The sequence below is a fragment of the Myodes glareolus genome, chromosome 21, assembly GCF_982192425.1.
Source record: "Myodes glareolus chromosome 21, mMyoGla1.1, whole genome shotgun sequence".
NCBI classification, from domain to species: domain Eukaryota; kingdom Metazoa; phylum Chordata; class Mammalia; order Rodentia; family Cricetidae; genus Myodes; species Myodes glareolus.
The window spans coordinates 6873597-6892145 of record NC_142046.1 but is presented as its reverse complement, the minus strand read 5'-3'; the positions used below and the strand labels follow the sequence as shown (position 1 = coordinate 6892145).

General features: G+C 38.0%; 1 protein-coding gene across 22 annotated transcripts in view; it reads left to right on the top strand.

Moving 5' to 3' along the window:
- Positions 1 to 18549, top strand: part of Dennd1a (DENN domain containing 1A) — a 507493-nt gene that overhangs the window by 101428 nt on the left and 387516 nt on the right. For 3 of the 22 annotated variants that reach the window (XM_085681272.2, XM_085681271.2, XM_087899666.1), the window contains exon 3: positions 17599 to 17708. The exons of the other annotated variants lie outside the window; for them this stretch is intronic. The gene's annotated coding sequence lies outside the window, so the exon portion shown is untranslated. The remainder of the gene's footprint in view (positions 1 to 17598; positions 17709 to 18549) is intronic. 22 annotated transcript variants of the gene reach the window in all.

Here is an 18549-nt window from a genome sequence, read left to right as displayed (position 1 = left end):
CCTTCAATTTGGCTCCCTGGAATTCACAAGAATTCTTTGGGTTTGTGAAAATTTTAACAGCAGCATATTTATATCAGAATGACTGTGACAGCTTTTTTTGTACAATGAAAAGTATTTTTAATACCATGGAAGACAGTGTTGAGAGATTTGATAACTTGTACTTCTTGAAATTTGTTTGGTAAGGCTGTCCTTTTAAACGATAAAACCTCTCAGTTGTCAAGCTGCATCAGAGATATTTGAGAAGAATAAAATTTTACTTGAGTTATTGATTAAAAATGACCGAGAACTTACTTGGTTGGCAACTAGAGCTACTCCTCAGGGTCCTCCATAGCTGCTAAAGGTTGTATTTGCTGTTTGCTGTTTATTGCAGGGCCATCCAGGCTCCAGAATATCCTGTGAGCTAAGAAATCTGTAGAAAGACAAGCTTACCTTGACCTGAGTAGCTAGGTTGTCGATTCCAGTGATTCTATCTTCTGTCTGGAAATCTTCAGTTTAGATGAAAGGCAGTTTTGTTCAGTGGTCAGCGCTTGTCAGTTGAAGATAATTGAGAATAGATATTCTCTTGTGCCCATCTGTCTTCTGTCTTTTTGGGAGGAAGTAGAGTGCTGTCTCTTTTTGTTATGAAAAGTTTTTTAATAATTAAATATTTAAATACCATATTCCCCAGATTTCTGAGCAGTTGAGGGATGTTTATCAGGTATAACTACAGTATAGAATCTGCCTGGAGAGCTGGGTCCGAGCTTGACAGTATGGCTCTCAATTTAACAGGTTAGATTTACACTTGTAAAAACACAGAAGAAAAAACTGTGTGCTGTAGAAGGTGAACAGCAGAACTGACAGTAATTGAGAATAGCTTAATATATTTTAAATCAGGATTGGATTACATATATAATATTTTTTGTAAGAGTCTTAAAAGTACATACCAGTTTAAAACATGAGACTTACTGTTTTGTAGTCTGAAATGAGATACAAGGAACAGACAATCACAACATTTAACAGTAAACATAGGTGCATTTAAGTCATATGTGTGCACACATACATAGAGTGAACAGGGATTGGGCCAAGTTTATGCTTTTGGTGGGCCCTATCAAAGGCATGCCACTGCACAAAACACACATGTAACAGAGTCATCACTGAGGGACCAGGCAGGGACCTACCTCAGTAAAGATGTCGGGACTTGGTCACCTGACCTGACTCTCAGTTAGGATGGCAGTGAAGTCTCCTGACCTCAGTTAAGATGGCAGTAAGGTCACCTGACCTCAGTCAAAATGGTGGCAGTCACATATTGTATGGAAGAGAAACCTAGTGGCGTGATCTACCCTGTTGCTGAGCTGCCATGCCACAAGCTGCAGTGGGGAACAAAGGCTGGAATTGAAAACAGCTGCCTTGTGGGTCTGACCAATCTTGTTGGCAGTGGTGGCAGGGACAGTTTGAGGAACATTAAGATCTGGTGGGACACCAGTGGAGCATAGCTTGAGGGTTTATACCATAGCTGAAAATGTGAAAAAGACCAAAGGGCTTATAGAAGAGCATCCTCTCTCTATTGGCAGGGTGATAAAAGCCTGACTGACTCTGGTCCTGGTGATTTGAATGCCAGAGAGGCTTAGAGACTGCTCTGAGCGGTCTCTCATTGTGGGGACCACTTATGAGTGGTCCAAAAAAAAGGAGAAAGAAAAATTCGAAGGATCCTGGGCCCCCAGATTGAATGCAACACACAATGTGTGCAGTTCTGGCGTGGGAGGACTGACCCTGGGTTGTCCGAATACGTTTTCAGCTATGGAAAGTAACAGGAGGTGGCAGAGGTCAATTTGAGTGAAGGGCTCAACCGAAGCCATGAAGGCTGTGATTGGGGTCTGGAAGGGGAAAACTTAACACTGAAACTGTTGGTGTGCATAGAGGGTTGGAATTCAGGCAGATGGAACATGTGGTTGTTGTGGAAAAATATACCTGGTTCAGGATCCTGACCCCTGGAGGGGGGCCGAAGAGCCTCTTGAGTCTCAGGCACCAATGTTATGATTTATGTAAAAATGGCACTATTCGCTGAGGGGTGCAGTGGCAGAAACGCTGCAGGTCTCACAGTGGCAGCAGTGGACCATGAGGGCCCACAGGTCCTAGGCAGGCACTGCATGGTGGGTGAGAGACAGAGATATGGTGGTCCAGGAAGGTAGCCAGTTCCCGAGTGGCTGCAGTGGGCAGCAGATCCTGAGACCACAGTGGGCTGGGAGGGGCTTGTCTCTTAAAGGCTTGTCCTTCCTTCCTTCCTTCCTTCCTTCCTTCCTTCCTTCCTTTCTTCCTTCCTTCCTTCCTTCCTTCCTTCCTTCCCTCCCTCCCTTCTCTCCTCCCTCCCTTCCCTCCTCCCCTCTCTCCCTCCTTCCCCCTCCTACCTTCCCCCTCTCTCCTTCCCTCCTCTCCTCCCTCCTTTCCTTCTTTTATTTGTGATGGTTCTGGGATTTGAACACCCCATTGGCTCTTGGGTGGTAAGCAAGCACTCTGTCACCTCCTAGCCTAAGCCCTTGAATTCTCAAAGTCCATTATATGTTTCTATCAAAGACAGTGTAGTTGAGCCTCATTGCTGATGGTTTTGTGAAATGCTTGTGTTAAAGTTGCAGGATTCCAGGTCATCCTAGATTGGGCTGAATGGAGAACAGGAATGGCTAGGTGAGAGCCTAGGGGAGATGGTACTTTGAACCATAGTTGTTAGGCAAAAGGTGCAGGAGAGCTAGCATTGAGAAGCTTCATATAGCATAGTCTCTGTAGTAAAGAATGGTTTGACTGTGTAGCTGGGGAGGAAGCTAACAGAAAGGAGGAAGTGCCACATAGTAGCCAAAAGTCAGGGAGAAAAACAATTAGAGAGTTTTAGAAGAACCTTTCTGAGTCAGATATGTGAGAATATGTTTTTTTAGATTATCCTTAAATCTTCAGTGTTAGGTAACTTTCTCTTTTGTACTGCCTTAAAAACCAAACAAAAGGGGAAAAAAACTAGTCCAAGGGTCTACTCTGGAAATCTCAGTAGTCATGAAAAACGAGTTTGTTATTTCCTCCTTGTGTATTTTGGTTTTGACTGTGGTCAGGGTCAGCCACTGTCCTAGAGGACATTGAAAGCTCATGTCAGAAGACCTCATGTTAATTTGTTGTAGGAACAAGAGAAAAGTTGGACACAAAATTTTAATCACCCACATTTTCCTTTTTAGTCAAGACACTGCACGGTAGTTAAGTAGTCATTCAGAATTAGATAAAATAAATCATGTTTCTCCCACAGGTAGTTAGAAACTGGGAAAAACTGTATAATAAGTAAGTCTTTTTGCTTTTTTTTTGTTTGTTTTTTGAGACAGAACTTCTCTGTTTTATGTAGCCCTGGATGTCCTGAACTAGCTTTGTAGACCAGGCTGGCCTCAAACTCACTGAAATCGGATTGCCTCTGGCTCCCTATGGGGATTAAGGCATGCTTTACCCCTGCCTGGATAGATAAGTCTTAAAAAAAAAATGGTGCAAGCTAGGCAGCTGTTGCAGTCATTGCCTCAGTGTGGGCAAAATTGACTGCCTGTTCTGGTGGTATGCTTAAACAGCTGCGTCCACTGTTCTTTTAGGATCATTGGTAAGTGACTCTTGAGTCTGGAACATCAACTGAAGATATATGTTGACAATCTCTACCAGGCTTAGCCTTTGTCACAGAAAGTCATCTGCAGCTTGGGACAAAGTCTTGGAGGCAGTAGTGGAACTTTTTGATCCATTTTGTTGTTTTTAAAAATAAAATAAAATAGAATAAAATAAAATAAAAATATATCACCAGTGTCATCAATGGCAGATTGTGGAACTGTTTAGAAAACCTGGACATTTGAAACATGAAAAAATTTGAGATGCCTATATTTTTATGTTTATACCAAAGTGTATATAAAATCTTTGCTAAACTTTATCAATAAATTAAGTTTACACTGTAAGAAATCATTTTACCTAAATATAATGACTAATTGTTGTTCTTTTTATTTTGGAGGGGTAATAGTTAGACTAAACAAGCATTTTATTCTCTCTCTCTTTCTCTCCCTCTCCCTCTCCCTGTCTCTCTCTCTCTCTCTTTCATCATCTGTCTCTTCCTCCTTAATACTGGAATAACACCACACTCTGCTTTGTGAGCCACCCCTCCCTCCCAGCCTCCAACATTCTACTGTCACTGGCATCTTAGATTCTATGAACTGTGGTCAGTTGCTTCCTGTACACCTAAAGACGTTGAGGTTGAGTGTGGTAGTGTTAACTGGATGCAGAGGCAGGCAGATCTCTGAGTTGGAGGCCAGCCTGTTTTATATAGAGAGTTCCAGGCCCGCCAGGGCTACATAGTGAGACCCTGTCTCAAAACAAACAAACAAATGCAAATTAAAAGAGTTGAAGTATTTATTTGGCAAATGGAGCCTAGGTTTCTTTGTTATATCTTCTTATAATATATATCTGGGATTGTCTTCCTAATGTGTTTGTTCTTTGTAGTTAGTAATACTTCTGCTCTTGACTGAAATTTCATTCCAAATAGTAAATTTCTGGATCTCCATGTGCTGATATCTACTTGTATTTGTTTATTTGGTATATGTTTGTGCCTGGGTCATGGTGTGCACGTGGATGTCAACAGACAGCTCTCACTAGTTGGGGCTCTTCTGCCACCTGATGGGATCCAAGGATTGATCTCAACTGGTCTGGCCTGTTGACAAGCTCCTCTACCTGCTGAGCTGTCTTGTCTGCCCCTTTGTGTTCTAATGGTTTAACCACATGTAGAAAACCCCTTCTTGAGATGTACTTACTAGTACCTGAAAATATAAGTTGAGACAGATAGTCATGGAAGAACATTTGACATTTTCCCCTTCACTTTCAGTCTTCTCAACTCTGAAGCTATTAGTGTATTTCTTAAAATTTTAAATACATCGTAAAAGAAATGTTATGTATCTCATTTTTAATTTTCAAATCTAAAGACTGATTTCACAGTGATGAAGTACACAATTTATTCATAGCGTGTTCACTAACAACTCCTGAGGTTTTGTGCTAGAGTGTTCATAGGTGTGTGGAACACTGTTCTTAAGCACTTAAGTCTACTGGTGGTCAACAACTGAGAGTTCAGATATGATGGTTTCAAGGTTGAGGGCATAAGTTCTGAACATGAGAAGACTTGAGTTTAAATTCTGGTACTTCTCCCATTCAGTGTCTCTTTCTGTGGACTCTCTTTTACTGATGAGCTCTTGTGAGTACTTAACAGAGTTCTTGACATACAGTGAGTGCTTTGTCAGCTTCTGTATTTCATTTCACTCTTCCCTCCAGGCCTCAGTCTCTTCAGCAGAGTTATTGTAAGAGCCCAGCACATGTAGGTATTCAGTAAATGTGACCCATTGTTGTATGGGATTCTCTTTTACCATCATAGTAATCCTTGTGCTGACCTGTGTATTGTGAAGGAATTTTGATATTGGTGTCATGACCAAGTTGCAGTTTGATCTCTCCCATTTATTGGATGTGTGACGTTAGTGACTTCTTGATTCCCTTGCTAAATCTTTGCATAAATACTTCAAACTCAACTAAATTTCTCTCCTTCCATAGTCTGTTTGTGTTAATTAACATAACCAGATATCTGACCTTTTGCTCACAATTTTGGAGATTGCAATCTGTATTTGGGTGGTCTGTGGCAAGCTCACATGTGGTGGGAGTGCATGGTGGAACAATCTGCAGAAGAGAGAAAGGAAGGGTCTAGGCACTAGTGAAAAATGCCTTCTGTGTCCTGTGTATTCCACCAAGCTCCTCATCTTAAAAGTTCTACCATCTGCCATTAGTGCCAGCTGGGGACCAAGACTTCCATCATGGGTCTTTGTGGGGGGGGATATTTAAGATTCCAACTGTAGCCCAATCTTAAGTTTCTTCTACCAAACCTTGGGAGCTACCTTGCATACTTCCTCCCATGCTCCGCCTCAACTCATCTTCACAACTGTCTTTGCAGTCCTGTCTCAGGCTTGCACTTTCCAGCTCCATTGCCATTACTTGTGCTGTTTCTCATTCACAGTGCTGTGGGCATCTTACTTACCTTATATTCCTGCTCAATCTACTTACCAGATGTTGCTTAATTGAAGTCCATTTTCTACAGATCCTCTACTCTGCTTTCCACTCCTGAGTAAAACATCTCAGTGACTCCCGTTTACAATTTTAATTTTACAATGTTTTTGTTTATTTTTTTAAAATTTTTATTCATTTTATATACCATTCACAGTTCCCCATCCCTCTGCTCCTTCTGTCCCCCACCTTCCCTCACCCCCCATCTTCTCCTCAGAGAAGTTCAGGCCTCCAGTGGGGAGTCAACAAAGCCTGGCATATCAAATTGAGGCAGGACCAAACCCTTTCCCCAGCATCAAGGCTGAGCAAAGTATCGTACCATAGGGAATGGACCCCCCAAAGCCAGTTCATTCAGCAGGGATAAATCCTGGTCTCACTACTAGGAGCCGCACAAACAGGCCAAACCACACAACTGTCACCCACATTCAGAGTACCTAGTTAGGTCCCATGCAGGCTCAATGAAGGCAAGAGTCTTTATTGTAACTACAGAAGCATGGCTTGGCACCAGCAGCCTCCTTCTTCAGCCTTATTTCCTATTATCTCTCATGTGTGTAGTAGGAGACACTGATCTTAAAAAAAATTCATCTGACAAAAATTTCCTGCCAGGAGGCTGCCACTTTTCTTAGTCCTTGCTGGTCCCTCTGCACAGATCACTTCCACCTGAAGTGTGTGACCTTGTGATAGCCTTTGGAGGGACCACAGTCTCTCTGGAGGCCTGCTACCCTTTTCCTTTTGTGTGTGTGTTTACTTGACTGTTAATGTCTTCATTCTGTAGACTCTGTGTATGGCTGAGTTGTTCTGAGCACTTAGCACAATACTTGACACTTAGTAAGTATTTGGTAAATATTTGTTGAAAGGATAATTAGATGAATAAGTATTACTTTGTGAGTCTGGTGTGAGGATGACTTTGGAGCATAGGTGGAATCTTAGAGTGAGTTTATGGCACAAGTTTACTGATTTAGTTTTTCCCACTGTACATATGAAACTGTTGGCAATTTACTATTATCTGACTGAATTTTAACGTATTTCTTAATGTGGGTGATAGCGTAAAATCAACTTGGAAGCCACTCTCATGGCTTATGTATATAGCATGAGGTAATGCAACTTGTGGACAACAATGAATTTAGGGCAGTGAAGTGAGCTAGAGCTTGCTTCTAAAGAAATGTAATTTTGTTCTTCCTGTAGTGTCCTTCTTAGACATAAATGCCATGCATAAAATCTCTTGAAATAAATACTTCACCAGACATAGTCTGTTTCTAGACCAAAATAATTTGCACTTTTGTGTGTTGTGCACCTCAGTACTTTCCTTTCTACTACCTTGAAAACATAGCTGCAGTATTTTTGAATTTCGTGTGGGGACATCTGTCTTACATAAAGTGTATGATGATGATGGTGATGAGGATGTTAATATTATATTGTGTCTGTCATAATGAAACTCTGGTAGTTTAAATTACTGCTCTTATTAAATGTTATCACGTTTCATAGGTTTTATGGTCTTAGTATTACTAGTTTGATGAAATCAGATACTATACAGATACACAAATACCCAATTGATACATAAAGTCCTCAAAAGCCGGACCCAGACAAAAGGAGCCAAAGCATTTGAGGATTAAGGCAATACTAGTTTACTCTTGTGTTAGCCTGATAACTAATTCCATTTTTTAGTGAATATTTATAACAATTTGATAAACATTTGTGTAACTAAGTAAGATTTTTTTTTAAAAAAAAAAGCCAGTGGTCAATTCAAAACCTTTGATGTTATTGACTTTCTCAGTATTAATCGTTGTTTTATAAGATAGTCTCCAAGGATGCATAAATTATGATAATGGAACCAGGGAAGGGCTAGAACTGGTGGTTGCTGCTGCATTATTGTGTCCACTGGGATGGCACGCTGTGCCTGTGCTCTGTGTATTGTTGGGTGAAGAGCTGAGTTCTGTTTTATACAAAGCTGGAGAGAACAGTGAGTTGTAAAAGGCACCGAAGAGCAGTTCTGCTAAGTATTTTGTTTGGAACTATTAGATTTGATGGGGTCTCATGAAATCTCATTAAAGCTTAAGTAGTTCTTTCTTTACAGCTGCTCTGTTCCATGGTCATTCGTGGCAAATGCTGAAGTAATATAATTCTTCTCCATAATTCACCACAAGGAAAGGTTTGGCCAAGTTACAGGGTCCAGTTTTCATGTCTTATTACTGAGTTCTATCAGACATTGCCGACTGATCAATAATAGATTTTATTTTCTTAGAATAGAAGCCAAATGATGATTTCTTGTTATTTGTTGCATGTTTTATTTTCATTTCATAAGTATGGTGTTTATATTGGAAAAATTAAAGTAAAAATACAAAATTTCTCAACACAGAGATCAACAATCTTATATATTAAATCTTAAATATATTTCAGTCTATTTATATGTAAGAGAGTACTCTTCTTGAAGAAATTTAATTAAACAAATATTTTTAGGTAAGCTACGCATTGCCACAGTTAATTGAAAAAAGAAGTATAGAAAATTACCTGGAATAATATTCACAGAAGAATTTAGTAAGTTGTCAGATTATCATTCCTGAAGAGTTTCCTCCTTTGATGACTTTGCTTGCTATCATATAAATCTTCGCAGACAATGCCTGTGCTATCCCCTTTTGGTATGCTTTTTCATTTTCCCATGCTTTGTAACCAATATGAAAACGGTAGGATAAAACAAGACAAAAAGAGTAATTTTATGTATAACCATTGAACTGACATAGAGAAACAATGAAGACACTATTGCACCTTAACTCTTTTAATTTCTCATGAGAAGATACATATGTTTTGAGTATAAAGTGCCATTACATTACGCCGGGCAGTGGTGGCGCACACCTTTAATCCTAGTACTTGGAAGGCAGAGGCAAGTGGATCTCTTTGAGTTCGAGGCCAGCCTGGTCTATAAGAGCTAGTTCCAGGACAGGTTCCAAAGCCACAAAGAAACCCTGTCTCGAAAACAACAATAACAAAAAAATACCATTGCATTACTCAATTGATTTATGAATTAAAAGCTTCAGTACGACAGAAGATTGTCACTGTAAAGTATGGAAAACAATATCAAGAAAATACTTTGACTTTTGTGTTTGTGTTTTTTTTTTTTTGGGGGGGGCCTTCCATTGACAGTTCTGTTCCATGCTGTGTTGGTTGGGTTCAGTTATTCATCAAAAGCTAGCATGTCCAAGATGTTTTCACTTGGGTGCCTCTTAACTTCATTTGGATAGATATAACAGTAGCATCTTGCTGGGTCTCTTAGGGACTATGTGGCCTTTCTCTTCATTCAGAAGTCCATGGCAGCAATACTCTAAAAGGACAAAAGCAGAAACTGCCAGTTGTTAATGACTTGGGCCCAAATGGGACCCAGTGTAATTCCTGCTACATCCTATTGTTCAGAGCCAGTCAGGAAGCCAGCCCCATTGAGAAGGAAGGGACATAAACTCTTCAGTCTGATGGGAGAAGGGGCATGTGATACTAGTTGGTGATATGTTTGAAGATATTCGACTGTAGTAGCTAACACAGAGTAGTACTGACGCCCTAGTGCCCATGTGCTGCTGTCCTTCTTGTTTTACACTCAATTGTTACTTTTATCTCCCCCTCCCCTTTTTTTATTTTTAACACAGGGTTTCTTTATGTGACAATCCTGCTGTCCCAGAGATCCACCTGCCTCTGCCTCCCAAGTGCTGGGATTAAAGGCATTTGCCATCACCACCTTGCCAATTGTTAAAATTTGTAATTTTATTATTGAAAGGGGGGAAAGGGTGTATGCCATTGTGCATGTGTAGAGAACAGAGGTCAGCTTTTATACTCTCCCTTAGATTGTCAGGTTTGCACTGGAAGTGTGGCAAACACTGGGCCATCTACCCTAGAAAAATCACTTTCTTGCTTCTGTGATACTTAATTCTACATGCTTGACAGGAATTTATTTTCTTAAATCATTTACGTTTCAATGTAATCTAAAAATGTATTAGACAATTACTTGTCAAACTTCTATGAAAGATGAAAACAGTTTTTTAATGCTAACCCTAGATTTTGATGATTTTTGATGATTTTGATGAAAATGCTATCACAAATGTATTAGCCAATGCATATCAAGTTGTCTGAATTTCATTGTCTTTTGAGTTTTAAGAATCCAGGCCACTGTGTCACTGTGAATCCACAGTGTTCAATTTCTGAATTTTGAATTATAAATAGAAAGAAATTGAGTTTTGAGAGAGCCATCCAAACGTTTGTCCTCTGTTGTGATAGTAAGAATTAAGATAGTGAAGGTACATATATGTTAGTGTGAGTACATGTGCATTTATAGTGAGTAGAGGATTATATGATAATAGCTTTAAAATTTTTTAGATGGAGAAATAGTTTCAGTAGATGGCTGAATATCTTTCGGCAACATCCTAAAACTTTTATGTGCATGACAATTACTTGGTGAACTTGTTAAAGTCTAGCCTGCTGGACCCCAGACCCAGAGTTTAGGTAGCTCTGCTGTGAGCCTAATAATTTATATTTTTTAATAGATGTTTTTGGGTAATGCCAATTCTGCTGGCATAGGGACCACAATTTGGGAACATCTGTTCTGCAGTATGATTTTTACTGGCTATTTTATAGTTTCTTATGTAGATATATCATTATTTAGTCAATTTATTCTCAGACAGATAGGTTGTATAAATATTTTTGCTATTGTAAAAAGTGTTATAATGATTATTATTATGTACATTTATTAGCATTTGTTTATAGCGTATTTCTAGAAATTGAATTACCTGGACAAAGGGGTGGCACATTCTTAGGACCTTTCGTATGTAATGCTGAATCATGCTCTAGAAGGCCATACTCATTATATTTCTCCTAAAAGAAAAGGAAAAACATAAGTCAACATTCTATAGTTTTTCAAGGAAATTTCCAGAAGGGACTCTGACTACCATTAAAGGAAGTACATTGATTCATTAAAGTTATTAGATTGTAAAGATCTAATATTTACATTTTAATATTACATTTAAATATTAAATGTAATATTAAATTTATTAATATTAATAATATTACATTTGGATATAAAATTATAATATATTAAAAATCTGGGGTTGGTGAGATGGCTAAGCTGATAAAAGGTGAATGAGTTCGATTCCAAGGTCCTAAATGGTTGAAGAAGAGCATCAGTTCTCCTTTGACTTCCACACTTGAGCTGTAGCATGTTTATGTGCACACACACATACACAAAATGTAAAAATCTGACTAGTTTATATTTTACTTCTACTCTGAATCTGGAAAATCAGTACAGAGTTACAGCTCTTCATATAAGAAGATCTTCTTCCTGAAATCTCCCAGTGTATGCATAGACAGGCTGTTCAGTATTTGTCATCTCAGGGCTGAAATCTCACTGCAGTCTTAGATTTTCTGGTTTTTTTTTTTTTTTGGTGTAGAGATTTATTGCAATTTACAATAAAATAGTTCCACACTAGCCCAGAATGGATTATAATAAAGGTTTAATTAATAGGGTATGAACTCATAGAAAGGGTAGTGATCTGCAGTCTTCTGCATGCACTGGGAACTGGAACCCAATCCTAGCAGCCAAGAGGCCTATGCACGCTTTATATTTAAATTTATAGTACATGAGACCATGCCCAATGTGGGCTAGTATCTTGAAGGCTGTTGGCTGAAGAAGTTCCCATAGCACCTCCCTCTTTTGTCTAAATAAGAGAGTTCATAACCGTATACAATAAGAACATATATTAAGTATAAAAATTAGAATTACAACCAGCATAAACAATATCAAGCAAGAAACATATGCTCAATGTTTCAATAGTTATCCTAGATGTCTAAGTTTTATATTAGGAATGGCTTGGATAAGTCATGAAAGGAAAGAAACTGACTATCTAGTCTTCAACCCCATCAAAGACCTGAGAAGTGAAGTAATATTACTTGAGTAAATAGGAAGTGCAATCAAACAACTTCCAAAAGGTACAATAAATGATAAAGACAACCTGCTACCTGGGCAGTCTCCCAAAGTCTCATTTGCAATGTTGGGGCAACCAACTTTGGCTAAGGCCTAGAGTAACTGACAGACCATTTTCAGAGGCAGGAAAATTTCAAAACCTTCTTACTCTGTCTTGGCAAGGTTTGCTAGTCTTTTTGTTTGTATTCTGCTTGTCCAGTCCGGACACCATGCATTTTGTCAGTGTTTGAGGCAGGGGCAGTTCTTTGCCCAAAGGCTAGTTTTGCCAAGAAGAAAACAAGCTCCTAGTGCAGATGTTCAGAATCCTAAGTCCCTGGGACTGTTTTAAGTCTTTGCTACTGTCTACGGTTTTATCTTAAAAGAATTATTAGATCAGGTGTTATCCTAACAGCGAGTCATAGATTGAAAGTGTTTTCTAGCAGTCTTTGAAATCATTAAGAGTCCACAATGGATCTATCCTAATTCATGCTTTTTGTGTTCTAATTTTCTTTAAACCCGTTTTATAACCTAGGTAATTGATAGAATCTCCTCTTTCTATTTTTTTCAGGAGCAATTTGTATTCCCCATTTCGGCAAAACTTTCTTTACTTTTTCATTCTTTCTAAAGTATCTACATTTGAATCAGTTAACAAAATGTTAATTATAGATTTAGGAAATTGTTTATGTATGATTTCCAATGGCCGACTTACAAAATTTTGGCACAGGGTGGGGCTATTCAGCCCCTATTGGGGGGATCCTTCAGTGATATCTCCTAGTAAGCTGATAATTATTATAGGTAGGAACTGTGAACACAAAGTTTTCTTTATCCTTTTCTTGTAATGGTATAGTAAATATTCTTTTAAATCAATAACTATAAGAGGCCATCCTTTAGGGAATAGGGATGGCAAAGGAATTCCAGATTGTAGAGGGCCCATTGATTGAATTATCTTATTGACAGCTCTTAGATCTGTCACCATTCTCCATTTTCCAAATTTCTTTTAAAGAACAAATACAGGAGAATTCTAAGGACTGATTTATTCTCCTATATGGTGAACATCTAGTTGCTCTTTACCAGCTATTCTAAAGTCTGCAATTTCTCTTCTGTTAAAGACCATTGTTTAATCCATATTGGTTTATCAATTCATCATTTCAAAGGTAGGGCCACTGGTACCTCTGAAGGCTTGTTAGTTGTTTTGTGGTTTTGTGCAGCCTGAGTGGTTGGTGTTGGTTTTTTATTGTACCTTACAGTATCCTTCCCAGAAACATGAGTTGTTTATGTTCCGTTTCTGAGGCTGCAGAAATGTTAATCTGGATATTCCATTGCTGCAGCAGATCACAACCCCATAGATTCACTGCTATATTAGACGCATAATTCCCTCAGCCTTCCTCTCTGTCCTTCAGTGCCTATGTATTCAACCCATCTCATGCTTTGCCTTACTTGAGATTGGGTTCCAATTCTTATGAATTGAACATCTGCATCTTGAAGAGACCAATTTGGAAGCTAAGATTCTGGAGTAGTAATAGTCATATCCATACCTGTGCGTGGTAATTCTTCAATTACAAATGTTTCTTATTCATATAGAGATACTCTATATCCTAATTTATCATAACTTTTTAGCAGAGTTTAGTTGCCAATTTCAACAGTATGAATCCTTTCAGGTAATCTCTTAGTACCCCTTTGTTTGTAAGGTTTCATAACCCATTGACATGGATTAATTTTTTTCTGTCAAATTAAGATTATCCTCTTCAATGGTATTTTTCAGATAACTTCTTATTATTAGTCTGTAAAGACTGTATCATTTCTAAAAGTCTCATTCTTGACTCAGTTATCAAATCATTTCTAAGTCCCATGATCACAAAAATGGATGTGCTAAGAACGCCATATAGTCTTTGCAGAATTCCATCCATAGTAGAAACATAAACTCATGGATGGTGATATTTTCTGTCATTATACAATTTTCAAATTTATTTGTTTATTAATAAAACGAACTTACCTCTGTTATAGTTTTGAAGAAAATTGTCATAGGTGTAATAATCTTTAATGGCCAGCAGGTGTTGTGGTTGCATGCACGTGGGAGGGAGATGTGACCAGCAGCCACACGAACAGTCCTGATGCAGTTCTATGGTGGTGGTGGCGGCTTAAATACTTATAAATATACTAAGAAATTAAGAGCCGTTAAATCAGTTCTGTCAAGGAACCCAGAACTCATGAGCCATGAATGCAAACCAGAAACGCCTGTGCTCCCAGAGTAGTAGGCAGTGAAATCTGCATGGGTGGGCCACTGGAAATTGCCAATTCGCCGTGCAGTGGTCTATCCAAATGGTTCGCAGCAGCATGCCCAATGGATAATTTATAGCTGCGGAGGGGTATTTCAGCTGTGTAGGTATTCTAGTAGGCATGGACTCTAGCTAGGTGGGTTAGTATCTTAAAGACTATTGGCTGAAGGACTTTCCATAGCAGAGCTTAATAATTTTTCATGGCAGAGCAGTTCTAGGGAAGGTGATAGCAACTCCTAATCACAAAGGACAAAGACTGGGCATAAATCTTTCTGAAACTTGATATGTGACATTGGAGAGCATCTCATCATTAAGATGTCAGTGTGATTGTCTCTGTGATGATCCTAGTAAATTGGAGTATAAAGTGAAGTTGGATACATGACTCAAAATTATACTATATTTGACTGCGCCTAGAGTGTGTTGAGCCAGGTATGGTTGACACATTTTTAATCCCAGCACACAGAGGCAGTGATAGATTTCTGTGAGTTTGAGGACAGCCTGGGCTATATTGTGAGGTACAGCACTGCCAGGGATATGTAGAGAAATGCTGTCAGAGAGAGAGAGAGAGAGAGAGAGAGAGAGAGAGAGAGAGAGAGAGAGAGAGAGAAAGAGAGAGAGAGAGAAAGAGAAAGAGAGAGACAGACAGAGAGACAGAGAAGGAATCTATTAAAATAAATCACTAAGTGGCCTCAAGGATAGTGTTGGAGGCCAGATAATATTTTTTGCTCCAATTTGTTTTCTGATATTTATGAACTCAAATGTTTTCAAACAGTCTTAGTTTTTAGAAGGATATCATACAAATTTGTAAAACAGTATTTCTATAGCATTTAACTTCTTTGAGTAGGAGAAGCTTGGTGCAGATGAAATTTGGACTCCAGAGTCATATGAACTTTGAATTTAGTCTTAGTTTTGTCCCTTCATAGCTGGGTATCTATGGAGAAAACAGCCTTTAAGCCCTGAAAGGCTAAATTACAGTTCTGTTTTTGTCTTCTCCCAGTTTAAGGCAGAATATGGTCTGTTAGTGAGTATGATTTAATAAGCTAAAACCACCCCTGCCCTTCTCCTTTTTTATTTGGAGGCAGGGGAGGGGATGGTGTAATAGACCTTATTCCTGATCTGCAGAAAGAATAAAGACTGTTTGCTGTGACTGACTTTTTGATCATTTCCTAAGTGTGTCTTTGCAGTGTGCTACAGTTGTTCATAGTCACGTTATTGAGACATCTGTGTGGTCACATGTGCTTAGAGGGTTGGTGTTATACTTTACATATTTGCTGATAACCTAGTAGGAATCCTGCTTCTGCTGGTCAATGGTTCCTGATGGTTTGATAGAAGGTGCATCTTTAGCCAGTGCTTAGACTGTATAAAATCAGTTGCTTTGGCACTGCAGGGGAGCAAATTATATATTGAAGGAATAATTTTAAACAATATAGCTACTTGTATTTTTGTTATTAAGGTACTGTTTTATTTCCACCCTTACTCAGATTATGATTTAATTTCCTGCCTAGCCATAACCCACCCCCTTTTTGTAAAGGAGTTGGTTTTTATAGGTTAAATTGTTTTTAGTTTTAATTTAAATGAGGACTGTTAGCATTAGGAATTACTTTAAGAAGCTTTAATATGTTTACTTTTAGTACAGTTGCATCATTGTTAGATTCACAAAACAATCATTCAGTGAATAATATGTAATTGATCAATTTTTAAAGTATGCTATTGGGATTGATATTATACCAGGTATTCCATCTTTAGCTTTCCTTTATTTATTTTTAAAGGTAGCATTACTTCACCACAGTAAAGTAGTGCACATTGTTTTGATAGCAAAGAAGTTATTGTCTGAGATTTGATTGTTTGAATTGTGTGAATTAGAGAGTGTTTTTTTTTTAATTATTTATTTATTTATTTATTTTTTGCATGACACTTTGGGAATTGCTGCTTGGTTAGGATACTTTTGTTCCAAAATCTCTCTGAGTCAGTTTCTATTAAGAGTAAAATGTGTCAACCTGTATAACAATGAAAATTTTAACAATACAATATTGTGTTATTGTATGGCTTTGTGGAAAGCCTCATACTGTGTCTAATTGGATTTATTATGCTTAATGAAGTTTGAAATCAAAGAGTACCTTTTTTGTTTACTTGACCATTGAGTTTACATTCTTTAGTGTATGTAAAATATAAAGCATGCAAAGTGCTGAAAATTTGCAGCCTTGGAGATAATTATACAGTAGTTGCCCTATACCATTTTCAGAGAATCCTGTTAAAAATGATACTCTCTATGAGTTAGGTTCCAATAAATGCCTGGAGAAGGAAGGGGTAAAAAATAGTAAATTACCACTTGCTTTCATTAATAATCACTGTGAATTTTTATAATAGAACTGATCATAGTAAATTTATTTGGTAAATTGTCAATGTTCGTGTTATGAAGCCCCTTAAGAAAGCTTGATAGGGTCATATTCAGAAGCATATCATTAAGTTAAAATGCCGTGCTATTTCTTTTTTTAAAAAAAGAACAAAGAATTGGAATTTAGCTGCTTGATACTTGTTATGTAAATTATCGTAAATGTAGCACTCTATAAAACTTTTATAGAGTTTTATAAAACAGGATTTTTATCATGAATCATGATATATTTTCTATTGGCTTGTGCTAGTATATCTCAGAATCCAGTTCAGTAGTGACCCCAGTAGTACTGTGGGACACTTCTTTCCCTACCACTGAGGCTGTTAGGAGAAGCATGCACCAGGTGGTCCTTTCTAACTTAACTTTGTAAAGCCTTGAAAGCTGATATATGGGTTGGTAAATTTTGAGGGCTAGGTGAAAATTTTGTTTTGTGTGATTGTGAAACCTGGTATTTGATAGATGCAAGAAAAATTTGTGCTGCCTGGTGCACAAAGGCCACAAGAGAGTGTCAGGTTCTCTGGGTCTGGTGCTACAGAAGGTTGTGAATTGCCATGTGGGTGCCGAGAATCAAACTGTGGTCATCTAGAAGAACAGCCAGTGCTTGTAACTTTCGAGCCATCTCTTAGTTCGTGGTAGTAACAGTTTTACATCAGAATGATTAAGGGCTTTCTATGATGTGAAAGCATGAGAAAAGTGATAGAGGTCTTCAAAATTTTGTTGTTGCTGTTGTTGTTTTGTTTTGTTTTGAGACAAGATCTCAGTATGTAGGCCTAGATGGCCTGGAACTTACTATGTAGGACAGGTTGTTCTGAAATTTAAAGAGGTGTACATGCCTCTGCCTACTGGGTACTGACATTAAAGGTATGGGCCATCGTGGCTAACTAAAAATTTTAATGTAGAATTCTATTTTTCAATAATTCCAGTGGACATATATCCAGCAGCAGTGAAAGCAGGCACTGGCAGCTAACGACTAACAACTATCTGTAGCACCAGTCCCAAGGGACCTGGCACTCTCTTCTGGCCTCTGCACCAGGTATGCATGTGATGCACAGATATCCATACAGACAAAAACACCAATACACATAAAATAAATGAATAGTTTTTTAGACTGTCACTAACAGTCTAGAATCTTAAGCGAAGCCATTATAAAGATATTTGTACATCCATATTTATACCTGTTTTATATACAATAGGCAAAAGAAAATTAACCCAAGGGTCTATTAATGGAATAGAAAGCAGACAGTGTGCCTATTAGATGCACAGTAGTGTTCATTTTAAAGGAAAGATATCAATACCTATATTATAACACAGATCTTCAAGTCATTAGACCACATTAAACAAAAGAGTTACAAAAGGACAAATACTGCATGATTTCACTTACATGCGCTCCCTAGAATCGTCACATTAATTAATAGAGACACAAAGTCAAATAGAAAGAAGGAGTAAAGAGGAGGTAGTAGTTAATGTGTTCAGAACTTCATCTGGAAAAGGTGAAACAGTCTGGAAATAAATGGAAACAAGCAGCAATGAGTGCACTCAGTGCTGGGGCACTATACACTAAAGCATCTTTGAAATTGTAAATTTTATGTTACATGTATTTATCTTAAAAATCTATAGTGTGGATATAGGTATCATTTCTCTTATGGGATAGCTAAAGGCAGGCAACTGTTTTCACAGGGACAGAGAATTTGCCAAGAAGAAATTTGTTCACTTTGATTTTTTGACATAATCTCACTAGCTGGCTTGGCTGGACTGGAGCTTTCATTTTTTAAAATTTATTCTCTAAAAAATTATCTATCTATCTATCTATCTATCTATCTATCTATCTATCTATCTATCTATCTATCTATCTATCGTGTATGCAGTGTTAGTTT